Genomic DNA, 18,979 nt, shown 5'->3' with positions numbered 1-18,979 from the left:
CAGGGTCCTCAGCCGGATGTACTGGTTCCTCCCCTGCAGAGCCAGCAGAAATTCTGCGGCCAAGGCTCCCCTCTGGAGCAGACTCATCCGCCTCTGTCTCTGTTAGGAAAAATGCGAAAAGACTCACATTAGAATCTACATATTGGCACAATAGCATTTCAGAGTTGGTGACATCACAAGACTTACCTTGGCCAACATGAGGAGCCGCAAAGTCTGGCATGTCCGTATCCATGTTGGACACGCCAAACACCTCCACAGCCTGCACACACCCCTGTGCCAGCTCTTCTAAGTCTGTCAACTCCAATGACACAGGGGTGGGACCCCCACCTGTCCCCCTTGCATGCCTAGCCCTGTCGGCAAGTTTTTGCTTGAGACGATATTTGAAGTCTGCCCATCTGTGGAATGAAATTGGAACCATTATCCTTTTTTTTACAATGGGGTTTGTTTATAGGATGGGAAAGTGTTTACTTACCGCCGTTTGACATCCCGGGCTAGACGGACATAATCACCCACCCTATTGACAGCAACGGCGACCTCCTCCCACATTCTCCACTTCTGGCTTTGGCTCATATTCCTGGCTGCCTGGGGCAGGATGTCAACGCACTTCTGGATCAAAACCTCCATCTCCTTGCTTGTGAAATGTGGCTGCCTTTTTTTTTTGGCAGCTTTGGCGGGTTGACTGGGGCCAGCAGTCTCTTCCATGTCATCCTCCTCACCTATTTGGGTAAATATGCAGATTTAGCCACTTCACAACTTGCACAATATTATGTTTTTAAAGAATCATTGAGACAAAATGCATGAAGGCCTTACCGCCGGAATTTTGGCCATTGTTTCCCTGGTCTGAAGCCATGTCTCTGCTTCCAGAATGAAATCAACCAGAAATTAAATGTGATTTCGTGACGTATTTATACATGCGTCCTTAGTTTGCGGCCGCATCATTGATTGTGCGTCCCTATGATTCATCCTTAATTTGTGCGGGAAAATAAACACTATTTATGGCTTGGTGTGTGTGGAGTCGAGGTTGCGTTGTTGGATTGTTGGCGGTTAAGTTGGTTGGATTTGGTTGTTTGCGGTTGGAGGATTTGGCGGTGTTTGTATTTTTTTTGGTTTGCTACAGTTGTTTTGGTTTTCCGTTCGCATTTTTTTGGTTTATTTTTTGCCATCGTTTCCTGATTTGGTAAGTTTTGTGCAGTCTAATTTGAGGCCAATTGGTGTCTACTTCTGGTTTTTTGTTTGATATTTTTTTTTTAACACTAATTTCATCTATTTTAGTTTGTTTTGGCTTTCGGACCCAAAGACCTTTTTGAGGGAAATCTTATATATTCGATTTTGGTAAGTCCATTATTTTTCTTGCATTTGCGAACTAATTAACGCATTTTTGACTGTTGGTGTAGTGACTTGCATTTGCGAAATAATTAAGGCATTTTTCGAGGCTTATTCATCATGTAAACCAGTTTTGCTTTTCCCTTTTCCATTTTTGGGGTCCATTTGACCCCTATTTGACGTACGGTGTGCAATGTCGTTTTCATCGATGGCCAAATGTGTGTTTCGCCTATTTTATGTGTTGGCTTGCACCAATTTGACAAACATAAAATCACCCTCTAAATTTTTGATGTCTCATTTTTGGCTTTTTTACAGTTTATACGTATCATGACAATACCCCGGCATGTAAGCAGCTATGGATGGTATCATAAAGCTAAGTTGTTTTATGTTACTTTTGGGGTGGCTCAAAAGCCTTACATTGTAAACTTTGAATTTCAGGTAGATCTGGGGCGAATTGTTCTGGCCCTGCTCCCGGAAGACGACCAACCTCAAACTCGTCCCAGGTGTAGGCATCGTAGGCATGCAAGGCCCCAGATATTTCGAACACGTGTCACCCTTTTTGGAATGCCCGATGATGAGGTTTTAAGACGCTACCGTCTACCTCCCAAAATCATCATAGACACTCTCTCATTAATAGAAAGTGATCTTGAGCGGCAAATTGACAGTCCAACAGCAATACCACCACTGACGCAATTTATGGCGGTGTTACATTTCTGTGCCTCAGGATCGTTTCAAACAACGGTGGGAATAGTGGCGGGCATCTCCCAATCCTCCTTTTCCCGGATCCTGAGGGCAGTGATGGAGGCACTTTTCAAGCACCTCCATCATTTTATTAAAATGCCTTTGGATATGGGTGCCCTTAGTGTGGCCAAGGCCAATTTTTACCAAATAGCTGGCTTCCCACACATCATAGGGGTTGTGGATGGTACTCACATACCACTTCAGCCTCCAGCACGGCTGGAGGCAATATTTAGAAACCGTAAACACTATCACTCCCTGAATGTAATGGTGGTATGTGATGCCTCCCTCCAGATCCTGTCCCTGAATGCTAAATTACCAGGAAGTGCTCATGACTCCTTCGTCATCCGGCAATCAGGGATATGGCAGAAATTAACCAACCTACAAGCTGGTGATGCGTGGCTTCTGGGTAAGTGGAGACCTTTAGTACATAACAATGTTAAGCTTGATACACAGTGTTCCTGATGTTGTCTATTTTTTTTCACTGGAGACAGTGGATACCCTTGCATGTCCTGGCTGCTCACTCCTTATTTGGCTCCCACACCAGGGCCACAAAGTGCGTATAATTCCGCACTTACAGCCACCAGGCAAGTGGTGGAGCACTGTATCGGCCTTTTAAAAGGCCGATTCAGATGCCTCCACCGCTCTGGTGGCGAGCTCATGTATGTGCCGGATATGGTGTCTAAAATTGTGGTCCTGTGTGGGATATTTCACAACATTGCCATAAGGAGTGGTGTCCCAATGCAGCCAGAGGATGCCTTACCTGAGGATGGCCCCCCCGAGGTTGGTCGGAGGTCAGTATGTGGGGGGGCCATACGCGATGATGTTGTGGCCAGATTTTTTAGGTAAGTTGTAACAAAACTACAGTGTTTATACCTAATGTGTTTGTGTTTGTTTGCGAACATCTAATTTTGTGTTTTTTTTCTCACCATCTTCTGTTTGTTCACATAATCTTTGGCACTCCAACGCTCACTACTTCCTGCTACCCTTACCAAACCTGGATCTGGTCCTTTTGGGCATATATTCTGGAACCCATATCGCAACGCCATGTTTGTGGAATCATGTTGGCATGGTCCTTCGTCAACCAGTTCTTGATTTTTTGTTTTTATTTAATTATTTCTTGGTATGTGTTGTATTTGAATTTATCACTGTGTTCTTTTTTTGGGAGTGACCACTTTGTTTTCTCTGTTATGTTGTGAATAAATGTTTGGAGAGTGAAATGGTCTTCCTTTTTTGGGACGTTAACAGCAAGTGTAACCAGGTTAACACAAGTTACATTTGACTAAGGGGTAATCCAGTACTGACGCCAGTTGAGCTAAACTGAAATATGTTTTCAGCTTCCCAACCCACACCAAAAGGAAGCCTGGCCCAACCTTGGGATTTGTAAGATTGGCCTAAGCAGCTTGCGCACCAACTAGGAACCTGTAAAATGTAGAAATATGTAATTGACACTACACCCAAAAAGGGAAATGACATTGTTACTGTTATGTGTTTCTTGTGTCTGTTTGACATACAAAGACAAAACACAATCTAACTTTTAAAAAAGGGAAATCCTTGCAGGAACAGTCTACTTATGTCAGGCTAAACTATCTTGGTTTTGGATTTAAAAAATGAGCCAGAACGTATATTTGTATGAAAAAATTTATTTTGAAAAGTTAACAAAAATAAAAAAACTACTGGTGAAGGAGGCCAGACAGCCGGTCGAGGGCCACAAGAATGCCAATTACATGTTGGCGCATCTGGCCAACACAATCCGCCACCTCTTGCCGACGCCTCTGTTCCTCTGTGGGTGAGAAAAGTGTGTGGGTTAATACAACAATAGGGAATCCACATTAAAAAAACAAAAACACAACGAAATCACTCCTAAACCTAAAAAAAAATAAAAAAAGGGGGTGCTGCCAAAAATACAAGGCCTATGTACAAATTCCCACAGGTGTGATATGTGTATGTTGAAATCACCAGGAAGAGGTAAAGGCAAACTGCGAAATCACCAAAAGTCAAGCCACAAAAACACGAAGAAAGGCACGACACATGATTACATACAAACAGTTTGTGCTTTAAAAAAAAACAAAATAAAAACATACCGGGAGCCAAAACGGGAGCTCCGGAAATGCCTCCATGATCCTCCTCGGAGGATCCGTCATTCCCCAAAGAATGGGGAGGAGTTATGATGGACTCCGGGGAGGGGGTAATTGGAAGAGGGGTGGGTGGAGGAGAGGGGGAAGTGGGACGGAGGGGAAGGAGGCCCGACATTTCCGGGAGAGGGTCTGGGAAGGATGGGGAGGAGTGGGGAATAGGGGAAAGATTTGGGGTGGAGTGTTGGCTGGGGGTTGGGGATAGTGGCCGGGAACGCCGTCTGGACGGACGGTGACGGCGGAGTCTTGGCTGTCCCCCTAAAATATGTCAAAGAAATAGCGGTTAGTTTATGGACAAATCCGGGGACCAAAACTAAAAAAAAAACACAACCCCAAAAATAAGCCAAATAGGAGTAGAATGAATAAATCAGAAATAGAGGGAAAACATGCACACGCAGATATGAGTACAAATAATAAATAGGACAGACAGGAAAACATGCACACGCAGATATGAGTACAAATAATAAATAGGACAGACAGGAAAACATGCACACGCAGATATGAGTACAAATAATAAATAGGACAGACAGGAAAACATGCACACGCAGTTTGCCCCACAAACACAAACATTAAAACCACAATACATAACACTTACTTTCCTCGATCTGCATGCGAAAGCATGCCAGCAAGCGGGGCGTTCGCCGTTGCAGGTCGGACCACCTGCGCTCCAGCTGCCCGATGTTGCGGCGTGAGCCGAAGGACCGCAGGCGGGACCGTGCCTCCGCATACGCGGAGCGCTTCTGCCGGTTGGTGATGGGTGGAGGCTGGCTGGTGATCCGGCGATCCATGACCTCCGTAAGCACCAGCAGCTCGCGCCTGGTGAATGCGGAGGCTCTCATGATGGCAATGGTGTTTTTCTTAAAAATCATTTTTGATAAAGTGTGTAAAAATTTTCTGATTGGCTAATGTATTTTGGAAATTAACAGGAGCAATTTTATTGGTTAGTGTATGAGTCATGTGTTCGACAGGGCCAGAAATCTCTGGAGAGTTATGATAGGCTTGATGCAGTGACATGCGTAAGCAAATTTAAATAAAGAAATGAACCCAGGGAAATATGCGGGGATCCACAGCAATAGAACAATTGTTTAATTGTGGTTCACATGTTTTTTGAACAATAAAAGCGAATGTTTCATCCGTACGTATTCTGCGGGTAAACACAAACACGGACAAGAGTAAAGTTTCTTGCATTGTGTTGAAAAAAAACAAACAATTAAGCTAATTGATACATTGATTGGCATGATACGATTGATGGAGGTAGGCAGAATAAAGGAGCAGGTAATCGACATCTGACAAGGCCACTTCCTGTTTATACTTGTGTGTGCGTTCCTTTCAAGCCATTTCGGGGATGTACGCTCGCTATTTCGTACGCTCGTTAGTTAGAGGAGGGGTCGTCAGAGTTTAGGGAGGAATTTTAGATGCGAACGAAAATACGAGCGAGCCATTGAATTTAAATATTTTTGTACGTACGCCTAACGTACGTGCGCCTGCTTGCGAGTGGGTCTGAATGAGGGCCATTGTCAGCCACTTAGTTATACTGGGCTGTTCATCTCTCAATTTATTGCCACAATAGCTGCTCATTCTCAGCTACCAGATACATTGTTGACAACTGGGCCTTTTTGAACTTGGTCTAATACATGTTTCTACAGATGCATTGGAGATGCACTGGAGTTTAGTTCTACACCCATCAGCTGAGAACTATTAGAGAACCTTAAATTTGTTTGTATACAATTATATCTCTGATCTGCTAACTGAGCTCTATTTATCATATGTTGTGCACATTTTTTATACTCCCTGGAGTTTTATTTATGCTGTTGAATGTTTACCTATACTCAGATATATGAGATTTTAATAAAGGATATTTAATACTCCCCGACATGTGTTCCTAGGTGCCGCCCACTTTGTTTTTGTGTGTACCATTGTTAATTAATACCTGAATTGCTCAACGACAGTGTGAATTGACATTTAAAAACAGACAGTAATTTAAAGTCTCATTAAAAATGTATATTATTTATCTAATCTGGATATATGGATCACTGCATTAATATGGACTAGGTGGAATTAGTGTTTTTTGTATTCTAATGACCCATTGCATTATTAACTGATATGCGTATTTTAATATGTTTTAAAGTGGATTAAATTTGAATAAATTTCATTAACTGGAGAGACTGTCAGCGCTAACTGTTTTATTTTTAATTAGTGATAAAGGAGAGATGTACCACTATGCCAGCCAGTCCTGGTCCCATCTGCTGGGGAAAACCAAAAAATAATTGTTAAAAAAAATAATAAAAAAAAAAATACAATATTTTGATATAAATAGCAATCAAAAAATATGCTTTATTTTAGTAACAAGTAAGTTTTCCTCTCTAGCACATTTGCTATGGCAATCCTGATATGGTGAAGGTCTGCCAGCAGTATTAGTACTGTGGCTGTCTTTGTTAAATATGTAGGTCTGTCGCCAACACAAAACATCCGTGTTTGCTGGATGTAGTTTTTTATCTATATCATAACTAGACACCTTGGCCCTGATTCAGACCCACTCACGAGCGGCTGTCCGCTCGCAAGTGGGCCGATGGTCTGCACTGTGCATGCGCACGACGGAGGGAGCTCCGTCGTGCGCATGCGCGAGACGCTACGAGCAAAGGACTTTCCTTCGCTCGTAGTGTCTGATCAAAGGGGGCGTGCTGTCGATGTTGATTCAGAGCGTCCGGCTCTGAATAGGGGCCCTTGTTCAGGCTTTACTGACTGATGAAAGTGCTGAAAATAATGAACGGGCTGTTTATAAAGTAGAAGTAGGCAGAAGTAGAAGTATTCGGGGTATATTTACTAAAGATTGTTTTTTTATAGTAATACACGCTAGAGATGAGCGGTTTGGCTTTTGCTGAACACCAAACACACCCAGAAAACCGAACACACCCGGACTTTGGGGTCTGAGCCCCAGCTCGGATCACTGTGGGATTCCGAGAAGAACTGGCTTGGGTCTCCTCACCAAGTTCGGAACTTCTATCTCAAAAACTGATCCTGCATGTTTTAGATTGAATGTAAGTCCCTCCTTAGTGATTTCAGGAGCCATTTCACACAGGAGTGTATCTGGAGAGGGTGTGGGCTGCAGTTCAAGCTGCAATACTACATACTAGTTGCCATTAGATAGAGTTGTAGGTAGATTGAGTAGGTGGGAATGTGTGTTTGCCAGACACTAGCTACCACCTACACCCAGTGCAAACAGGCCCTTGTGTATGTTTGTTAGAAGTGAACTTGGAGTGAGCTGCACTTACTTACAGTTGTTTTTCATGGATGTTCTCTATTTGTTTAAACTGCCGTGTGTTCGTGTTGCTGCTTAGTCGCTTACTTCAGCCAGTCAGCTTGCCACAGCCTTTAGCCAATATTATGAGCAAGGCAGCAGAGAGCCAGGCCGGGCCTGGAAGGAGGTGTGGCCTAATCATGGGAACCGTGGCCGAGCCCCCTTAGGGGAAAAAATGTGCACTGGGGAAAGGGTTGCTGTAAACCTCATACTGCCTGGCAGAAACTCGGGGGGGGGGGGGGGGTGTGCGATCAGTATGATCGCTCCCCCCATAGGCAGAGGAGACTGCACCGAGCCCCTCCAGCAAGCCTGGGCCCGGGTAATTAGTACCGTCCCCCATATTTGGCGGTCAAAACTGACCAGAAATGAATGTTATAGATGTTAATGATACTATAGCAACAACATGGTAAATTACATGATTTCAGCTGTTTTTATCAATATTAAAGAAAAGCAACAGCAAAACCAAAACACTTGAGGGTGGTTTTACCTAAACCAAATCACTACGATGATTTAAAACCAAAACCAAAATACCTGGATCTGCGCACATCTCTACTACACACAAGACTTGCCTCATTTTGTGCGTATTGCTATTGCCTTTTATTTCCAACACTCAAAGCTTTGAAAAACCGTTCTTTAGTACATATCCCCCCAGATCTGCACACTTTCAAAATGTCACATACCAGGCAAATCCATAATAAGGGTGTGATGTGACTCTTCTCGCCATATGTGTGGCATGGACTGTTTAGAACATTTGTGCACATAGAAATGTACTACATGTCTGTATATTTTGTGGTTTGTACAGTATATCATTTTTACTGAAAAATGGGCACTCGTGTGTTAATTATTAACCTGTGTTAATATCTCCTATCGTAATGTCTCTCAGTTTATATTCCACCATACTGTATTACTGCAATCTAACACAAGTCTCCCCCACCAACACAAAAACAACAACAAACATTTATATGAAAAAAAGTGCAAACTCCCATATCATCTGGAAGTACTCCTGGGCACTGAACATAAACTGCAATGCAACTGCACTACTCAACTGTTGGAACTCTTTGATGTATTCCATCTGGATTCAATCATTACTAACTGCAGTATCCCAATGTTTTGCAAATGTGTAAGAAATAGGGATACAGGGCCTGATTCAGCAAGGAGCGCACAGATGCAGACGCATGCACCCGTCTGCTGCGAGTATATGCTAATAAATGCACATGCACGCAAAATAAGCAGACGCCTAGCAAAACACAATACCTCCCACTTCCCTTAACGTGCATCCTGTTATACCACGCAAGACAGCAGAAACATCGGTAACATCGAGAACCATCGACCACATTAGCATATTAGTGATTGACCTGACTCCACGTAGGATGAGTGCCGCTTCCTGTGTGCAACTAGACCTCAGGCTACGGCCATCGCCGCAAGGACTTAATTATGTACGCCCTTAAAACGCCGTCCAGACGCACATGCGCACCTGCATTTGCCCGTCCATCCCCACAAAACGGTACATCCTGTCAATCACTTTTCTCTGGGTCTGCGTTGCCTCTGAACACGTAGTACCCATAGCAATAGCTAGTTCGCGCATGCGCACTGTGATGCTTACGCATACACAGAGCTAAAACATCGGCTAAGTGCGTGCGTTCTCTCCTGTGCGTTCCTTGCTAAATCAGGCACTCATTCTGATTAAATTTGATTCATAAAATGTTATAAAAAGACACAGAATAATTACATACATAAGTGTTAGGAAGCCATGAGAACCGTATTTTGTAGGATTTTCTTTTGTATACTTGTTGTGGTCAGTCACTCTGTAGACTCCAACAGTAATCAGCCATCATGTGACGATCCCACCTTCCTTGATGTCTTTCTTCCATTACCTGAATATTCTAGTGGAACCGTTCACCCTGTTCTTCGCTTAAATCTTCTAGATTGGACAGGAAATTATCTAAATGGCTGTACAAAAAATGTACTTTAATACTCATGTTGGCACCTACTTTCTCGAAACATTTTAGCATGTTGTGGACTAATTCATGATAGTCATCTGCCTTGTGATTGCCTACAAAATTTTGAATGACAGACACATAACTCAGCCATACTTCAGATTTGGTTTCAGTCATAGATGTGGTAAAATTTGGATCCTTCACCAGTTTCCGTATCTGTGGGCCATCAAAAATTCCTGCCTTTAATTTTTCAATGCTAAGAGATGGAAATGTTCGACAAATATACGAGAAACAATCGCTTGACTTGTCCAATGCTTTTACAAATTGTTTCATTAAACCCAGTTTGATATGGAGAGGCGCCAGTATGATTTTTTTCCTGTCAATTAAGGGCTCATGAATGATGTTGGCTTTTCCTACATTTATAACTTCTCTTGGAGACCATTCGGTTTGCTGCCAGTGCTTTTGTTTTGCACGACTATCCCATAAGCAATGTGACAAGGATACTTAGTATATCCACTTTGCTGCCCAAGAAGAAAGTTTACAATTTTTAAATCAACACAAAAATTCCACTGATGCTGAGAATAATCAATTTTTCTAAGACTAACTTGATATTTTCATACTGTTCTTTAAGTTTTGTTGAATGACCGATAGGAATCAACGCAAATTTATTCCCATTGTGCAGTAATACGCATTTCAAGCTCCTTTTAGAATTATCCAAAAAGAGCCGACAGTCTTCTGCTCGATATTCTGGTAAACCCATCATCTGGAGAAGTTCCGAAATATTGTTGCAATACACAAGATTGTTATCTTGCTAAAGAACGGCAGTATGGCTTGCTCTCTATTTCGATACAACATTATAGTAACATCCGGCTCAAGACAGTGCTTTTCTTCAATTCTGGATGCTAAAAGCTCAGCTCCTTTTTTTGATAAATTCAAGTCACGAATTAAATTGTTTAGTTCCTTTTGAGAACATTTTTTTGGAGGAGAGGAACTTTCTTCAAACTCACTTTCATCTGTGTTGAACTTGTCACTTGCACTGGTTGAAATTAACATTTCCACATCATCACATTCAACTTTCCACAAAGAACTGAATGGTGGTACAGGTAAATCTTCGCTATGTGGTATCGGTTGTTTTGCAGAATTCATACTTGGGTATTCCCATTTGCGTTTATTAAATCGATTTATACCCTTCACATTTACAGCACAAAAATAGCAGTCTCTCAAGTGATCGTTTGGCTCACACCACATCATAGTTATGCTGAAATTAAATCCTTTTCGATCACCTTTAGTCCAATTGCGGAGTGATTCCAGGCAGGTTTTACAATCTTTATGAGGCACCCAAATCTTGTCTTGCTGGCTTATGTGACGTCCAAAATAAGCCTGATATGCTTATTTAACAAATACAGTTATATTTTTTCTTTCTTTTGCAAAACTATATTTGCCACAAATATAACAAAAAACATCAGGGTTCTGGATCTTTCTTCGTGTTTTGGATCTGGATTGGTTTTGCCAAAACCACCTTTCCTTGTTTTGGGTTCTGGGTTTTGTGTTTTGGATCTGTATTTTTTTGAAAAAAAGCATAAAAACAGCTAAAATCACAGAATTTGTGGGTTTTTATGCTCCTATTCAATTATTAGCCTCAATAACCTTCATTTCCACTCATTTCCAGTCTATTCTGAACACCTCACAAAATTGTTTTTATGGCCAAAAGGTTGCACCGAGGTAGCTGGATGACTATGCTAAGCGACACAAGTGGGCAGCACAAACACGTGGCCCATCTAGGAGTGACACTGCAGTGGCAGACAGGATGGCAGTTTGAAAAAGTAGGCCCCAAACAGTACATACTGCAAAGAAAAAAAAGAGGTGCAAGATGGAATTGTCCTTGGGCCCTCCCACCCACCCTTATGGTTGTATAAATAGGACATGCACACTTTAACAAACCAATCATTTCAGCGCCAGGGTCTGCCACATGACTGTGGCTGAAATGATTGGTTCGTTTGGGGCCCCACAAAACAAGCTGGCAATTAATGTGTCCCTGCACAAACTGGCTCTACGGAGGCAAGATGTCGTCCTCATTCTCCTCATCCACCGATTCCTTGGATAAAACAGGAAAAAGGGTTTTAGGTGTCCCTGGACTGCTTACGGTCTTAGCCAAAGTTTCTGAACTTGACAGTAACTTTTTATGAACACGCTGCAGGTGCCGTATAAGGGAGGATGTTCCTAGGTGGTTAACGTCCCTACCCCTACTTATTTCACCTTTACATATGGTACATATGGCAAGACAGTTGTTGTCCGGATTTGGATAGAAATATTGCCAGACCAAAGAGGTGGAATGTTTGGTCTTCTGCCTAGGCATGACCGTGATGGGCTTTTTCATCCCACGGACAACAACTGTCTCCCCCGGAGCCTGATTTAAACAAACCACATCACCATCAGAATCCTCCTCGCCAACTTCCTCCTCAGTGCCAGCTACACCTGTATCCTCATCCTGTTGTACTTCAACAGTGACATCTTCAATTTGCATATCAGTGGACTGTGGGTGCTCCTTTCAGCACTTGCAGGGGGAAAAAGAGGCACCTTTTCCCGTCCCGTGCTGGGAAGGTCAGGCATCGCAACCGCCACCACACTTGGACTCTTCTTGGGGATTTGTGATATCTTCTTAGAACGCACAGTTCTTCGCTGTGCTTTTGCCAGCTTAACTCGTTTGATTTTTTTTGTGGGAGGAGGGCTTCCATCGTCATGTGAAGCTGAACCACTAGTCATGAACATAGGGAAAGACCTTAGCCGTTCCTTGTCACTCCGTGTCATAAATGGCATATTGGCAAGTTTACGTTTCTCTTCAGATGATTTAAATGTTTTTTTTAAGGTCATTTTCCTGAACTTTGTCATTTGGGATTGTATGTGCCCTCTACTATGACATTGGGCATCGGCCTTGGCAGACGACGTTGATGGCATGTTATCGTCTATGTCATGACTAGTGGCAGCAGCTTCAGCACTAGGAGGAAGTGGTTCTTGATCTTTCCCTATTTTATTTTTATCGGAGAAAGTTTGGTCCTCCATTTAGGTTATATTGATTTCATATATACGTGCGGCTAAGGCGCACACAAACACAGAAAATATTTTTTTATTTTTGCTGGAGAGTAGTGCACTTTGTGGGTTACAATACCCTTTAAGAAATGAGCCAGCCGGCCCTTTACTTATGGGACACAGGCGCACGCTTGGCGCTGCTCCTTTGTTGATGAACGTGCAGCTACAGCCCACACAATTATATATATATATATATATTAAGGGTGAGCAGGTTCGGATTTCTGAAATCCGAACCCCCCCCGACCCCCCCGATCCGAGGCCGATCCGAGTCAGGTTCAACTTTTCCCGCCTGACTCGGATCTGAAATCGAGGCAAAACATCATCATCCCGCCTTCTGGGTCTCGTGGGTTTTGGATCCTATATAAGGTCCCCGCGTCAGCGCCATTTTCTCACTCGGCTGTGGACAGTGAAGAGGGAGGGTGGGTGTTAGGGCTGGCTGGGCTGTGTAGTGTAGTGTAGTGTAGTGCAGTGTAGTGTTGTGATGTGCTGTGCTGCGCTGTGCTGCTGTTGTCCATAGGGGCTGGGTCCACTCCTTCAAAGTCCATAGGGGCTGGCGGGACCGTGTTGTGCAGTCAGTTGTCCATAGGGGCTGTGTCCACTCCAAAGTCCTGTGCAGTGTCCCAGTCCTAAAGGGGTGCTGTAGTGTTGTCCTGGGGGTGCTCTGTCCAACAGGGGTGCCCCCCTCAAGTGCAAAAAAAATAATATTTTTTTCTGTGTTTGTGAATTGTGTGCACTGTGGCTGCACGTGCATCAACAAAGGAGCAGCACCAAGCGTGCGCCTGTGTCCCATTAGTAAAGGGCCGGCTGGCTTGTCCATTAAAGGGTGCTGTAACCCCCAAAGTACACTCCAAACAAACAAAAAATATATTTTCTGTGTTTGTGAATTGTGTGCACTGTGGCTGCACGTGCATCAACAAAGGAGCAGCGCCAAGCGTGCGCCTGTGTCCCATAAGTAAAGGGCCGGCTGGCTTGTCTGTTAAACGGTGCTGTAACCCCCAAAGTACACTCCAAACAAAATAAAAAAATATTTTCTGTGTGTGTGAATTGTGTGCGCAGTAGCCGCACGTGCATCAACAAAGGAGTAGCGCCAAGCGTGCGCTTGTGTCCCATAAGTAAAGGGCTGGCTGGCTTCTCCGTTAAAGGGTGCTATAACCCCCAAAGTACACTCCAAACAAAATAAAAAAATATTTTCTGTGTTTGTGAATTGTGTGCGCAGTAGCCGCACGTGCATCAACAAAGTAGTGTCAAGCGTGCGTCTGTGTCATAAGTAAAGGGCCAGCTGGCTTGACCGTTAAAGGGTGCTGTAACCCCCAAAGGGCACTCCAAACAAAATAAAAAAATATTTTCTGTGTTTGTGAATTGTGTGCGCAGTAGCCGCACGTGCATCAACAAAGTAGTGCCAAGCGTGCGCCTGTGTCATAGGTAAAGGGCCGGCTGGCTTGACCATTAAAGGGTGCTGTAACCCCCAAAGGGCACTCCAAACAAAATAAAAAAATATTTTCTGTGTTTGTGAATTGTGTGCACTGTGGCTGCACGTGCATCAACAAAGGAGCAGCGCCAAGCATGCGCCAGTGTCCCATAAGTAAATGGCCGGCTGGCTCATTTCTTAAAGGGTGGTGTAACCCACAAAGTGCACTAGTCTCCAACAAAAATAAAAAATTATTTTCTGTGTTTGTGTGCGCCTTAGCCGCACGTATATATCAATATAACATAAATGGAGGACCAAACTTTCTCCGATAAAAATAAAATAGGGAAAGATCAAGAACCACTTCCTCCTAGTGCTGTTGCTGCTGCTGGGAGTTGTTCATCATCCCAGAGAGGAAGTAGGAACACCACTACTTTTACAAAACAATTGACCCTCCAACAGTCCTTAGCGAGGAGGATGAAGTACGACAGCAGTCATCCTGAAGCAAAACATATAGCTGAGGCCTTGACTGCTATGTTGGTGTTAGACGTGCGTCCGGTATCTGCCATTAGTGCAGTGGGATTTAGACAATTGATGGAGGTAGTGTGTCCCCGGTTCCAAATCCCATCTAGATTCCACCTGCATCCTCAAAGCAGCAGCGACAAGCGTGCGTCTGTCTGTTAAAGGGTGGTGTAACCCTCAAAGTGCACTCCACAAACAATAAAAAAATTCTTTTTTTTCTGTCTTTGTGAATTGTGTGCACTGTAGCTGCACGTGCATCAGCAAAGGAGCAGCGCCAAGCGTGTGCCTGTGTCCCATAAGTCTGTTAAAGGGTGGTGTAACCCCCAAAGTGCTCCAAAAAATAAAAAACAATTTTTTTTCTGTGTTTGTGATTTGTGTGCGATGTAGCCGCACGTGCATCAACACAGTAGTAGTGCCAAGCGTGCGCCTGTGTCATAAGTCAAGGGCCGGTTTGGACATCTGGTCCGGACCGAAGGACGTGCCAACAATTTCTGACAAGTCTACTGTCACTGCATATGATACTGTCCTCAAAGCAGCAGCGACAAGCGTGCGTCTGTCTGTTAAAGGGTGGTGTAACCCTCAAAGTGCGCTCCACAAACAATAAAAAAATTCGATTTTTTTTCTGTCTTTGTGAAATGTGTGGGCTGTAGCCGCACCTGCATCCTCAAAGCAGCAGCGACAAGCGTACATCTGTCTGTTAAAGGGTTGTGTAACCCCCAAAGTGCGCTCCACAAAAAATAAAAAAATTCTTTTTTTTTCTGTCTTTGTGAATTGTGTGGGCTGTAGCCGCACCTGCATCCTCAAAGCAGCAGCGACAAGCATGCGTCTGTCTGTTAAAGGGTGGTGTAACCCTCAAAGTGCGTTCCACAAACAATAAAAAAATGATTCTTTTTTCTGTCTTTGTGAATTGTGTGGGCTGTAGCTGCACCTGCATCCTCAAAGCAGCAGCGACAAGCGTGCATCTGTCTGTTAAAGGGTGGTGTAACCCTCAAAGTGCGCTCCACAAACAATAAAAAAATTCTTCCTTTTTTTTCTGTCTTTGTGAAATGCGTGGGCTGTAGCTGCACCTGCATCCTCAAAGCAGCAGCGACAAGCGTGCGTCTGTCTGTTAAAGGGTGGAGTAACCCTCAAAGTGCGCTCCACATAGAATAAAAAAAATTCTTCTTTTTTTTACTGTCTTTGTGAAATGTGTGGGCTGTAGCTGCACCTGCATCCTCAAAGCAGCAGCGACAAGCGTGCGTCTGTCTGTTAAAGGGTGGAGTAACCCTCAAAGTGCACTCCACAAAGAATAAAAAAATTCTTCTTTTTTTTACTGTCTTTGTGAATTGTGTGGGCTGTAGCCGCACCTGCATCCTCAAAGCAGCAGCGACAAGCATGCGTCTGTCTGTTAAAGGGTGGTGTAACCCTCAAAGTGCGTTCCACAAACAATAAAAAAATGATTCTTTTTTTTCTGTCTTTGTGAATTGTGTGGGCTGTAGCCGCACCTGCATCCTCAAAGCAGCAGCGACAAGCGTGCATCTGTCTGTTAAAGGGTGGTGTAACCCTCAAAGTGCGCTCCACAAACAATAAAAAAATTCTTCCTTTTTTTTCTGTCTTTGTGAAATGCGTGGGCTGTAGCTGCACCTGCATCCTCAAAGCAGCAGCGACAAGCGTGCGTCTGTCTGTTAAAGGGTGGAGTAACCCTCAAAGTGCGCTCCACATAGAATAAAAAAATTCTTCTTTTTTTTCTGTCTTTGTGAATTGTGTGGGCTGTAGCCGCACCTGCATCCTCAAAGCAGCAGCAACAAGCGTGCGTCTGTCTTTTAAAGGATTACATCGGTGACAGCATCCAAGTAGGCGTGTCAGACAGTCTGTACATGTACTGGTAGGAAAAAGAGGCAATTTGGAGGCCCCTGTACAAACTGGCTCTATTTTACCTGAGTTGCCCCCCCTCCAGTGTGTACTCCGAAAGAGTGTTTAGTGCAGCCGGGAACCTTGTCAGCGAAAGGTGTAGGAGGTTGCTTCCACAAAATGTGGAGAAGATGATGTTCATAAAAATGAATTATCAACTCTTCCAGGGAGACCAGCCTCCAGAACGTACAGAGGGACCTGTGGTGGTGGATTCCAGCGGGGACAAATTAATACTCTGTGAGGATGAGGATGTACACAACACTGAAAAATCGGTGAATGATGAGGATGAGGACGACATCTTGCCTCCGTAGAGCCAGTTTGTGCAGGGACAGATTAATTGCCAGCTCGTTTTGTGGGGGCCCAAACGAACCAATCATTTCAGCCACAGTCGTGTGGCAGACCCTGGCGCTGAAATTATTGGGTTGTTAAAGTGTGCATGTTCTGTTTATACAACATAATGGTGGGTGGGAGGGCCCAAGGACAATTCCATCTTGCATCTCTTTTTTTTCTTTGCATTATGTACTGTTTGGGGTCTAGTTTTTCAAACTGCCATCCTGTCTGCCACTGCAGTGTCACTTCTAGATGGGCCACGTGTTTGTGCCGCCCACTCGTGTCGCTTAGCATAGACATCCAGCTACCTCGGTGCAACCTTTTGGACATAAAAACACTATTGTGAGGTGTGAGGTGTTCAGAATAGACTGGAAATGAGTGGAAATTAAGGTTATTGAGGTTAATAATAGCATAGGAGCAGAAAAACCCACAAATTCTGTGATTTTAGCTGTTTTTATGCTTTTTAAAAAAAAAAATACAGATCCAAAACACAAAACCCAGAACCCAAAACACGGAAGGGTGGTTTTGGCAAAACCAATCCAGATCCAAAACACGAAGAAAGATCCAGATCCAAAACCAAAACACAAAACACGAAAAGTGGCCGGTGCACACCCCTAATATATATATACTTCCTCTCATAGCTAGTGTAACCAAAGGTTCTCACATTGAGTGACTCATTTTTCAAGTCCTATCATACGCAGTGAGTTTTAAAACTTGTTGCGCATGATAAATGGTGCTGAAGCCAATCGGCTCCTACCTGTCATTGACTGGAGCAGCATTATCATATGCAATGAGTTTTAAAACTCGTTACGTATGATAAAACTCCTTGATAAATGAGCCCCTGAGGAACCTAAAAGTTGATAGTGTACTCATTGTCACTGGTGCGCCTACGTTTGTTGTCCTACAGGCTATAGGTCTTGGGGAATTTTCTGAGCTTGAATGGCAGGGTGTTTTTCGGAAGTGACTGATTATACAAGTAACAAATAAAACGCAGCTTGTCCAGTCACATACGCTCTGACTAAATCTGCGGGAGAGGGTTTTATTTTACAAAACAACAAAACAGTTTTGCTGACTTTTCCCTTAACGGGGACAGCTCACGGTCCCGTAAAACTGCAGTGATATTTCTGATAACATTACCAAGATGTGCAGAAGAGTACAGCCAGGCTTGCTGCTCTGGAAACAACAGGAATAAGCCATCTGGAACAGATGCTCGTTCTGCAGGACGGTGCTGGTTACTGAACAGGCATCTTTCATTCGGTTAGTGGTCCCTGCAGAGCTAGCGATCGTGCGTTCTCAGCGCTCGCTTATTGCATGACTTACATCTCACATTTGTTTGCTAAAGAGTAATGGATAAAATATCCAAAACACTAGGAGTCAGGGTAAAAAACATTATTGAATTACAAAATTTGTGGCATTTTAGTGGGTCTTTCTCAAGCACATACATTGCAAATAGATAGACCAAGACATCACACATTGGGGCTCATGCTGAGTTGATTACAGGCATTTACTTCGCGTAAAATAAGTACAGTTGTGCTGCGTATACGCACAAAATAATATTTACACCGACCAGGGTCTGACTGACCCACAGTCATACAGGGGAAACCCCGGCGGGCTCCTCTGCCTGAGGGCCCATCCCCTCCTCTAGGGATCAGGTACCAGACTGTGCACGTGAACTATGCATTATACATATATTACATTATACTGCACAGAACTCTGGTGTATTTTTCTACAATGCATTGCTGTTATTAATCTGGAACATTATCATGCATGCACTAGCAGTACTGTATTTACAATATCACAGGTTCTCAAACTCGGTCCTCAGGACCCCAAACAGTGCATGTTTTCCAGGTCTCCTAACAGAATTACAAGTGAAATAATTAGCTGCACCTGTGGAACTTTGAAAATGTGTCAGTGAGTAATGAAATCACCTGTGTACCTGCTGGGTGACCTGGTAAAACGTGAACTGTGTGGGGCCCTGAGGACCGAGTTTGAGAACCACTGTAATATCTACATATATATATATGTATATATATATTTATAAAGGAGTCCAGACCACACTCGCTATAATGCTTAGCCAATCCTCTGTGGAGGCTGGCTCCCTCTAAAGGCTGGTCACCCCCCCTAAGTATGGGCCCCTATCACTACATTCCCATGGTGGGCCCTTCATGCGCCAGTCCGACACTGATAACGCCGACCATATGCAGATTTCTTGCAGGTGGGTGGGCTGGGGGGGGGGATTGGGTGCTGGAATTGTGGACTGAAGCATACCCAGATGGAGATATTCCTCATTAGCTGTATCACTTGCAGGTGCCTG

The sequence above is a fragment of the Taudactylus pleione genome, unplaced genomic scaffold (assembly GCF_031769625.1).
Source record: "Taudactylus pleione unplaced genomic scaffold, aTauple2 ptg000100l, whole genome shotgun sequence".
Classification (NCBI taxonomy): Eukaryota; Metazoa; Chordata; class Amphibia; order Anura; family Myobatrachidae; genus Taudactylus; species Taudactylus pleione.
This window is presented reverse-complemented; position numbering follows the sequence as displayed.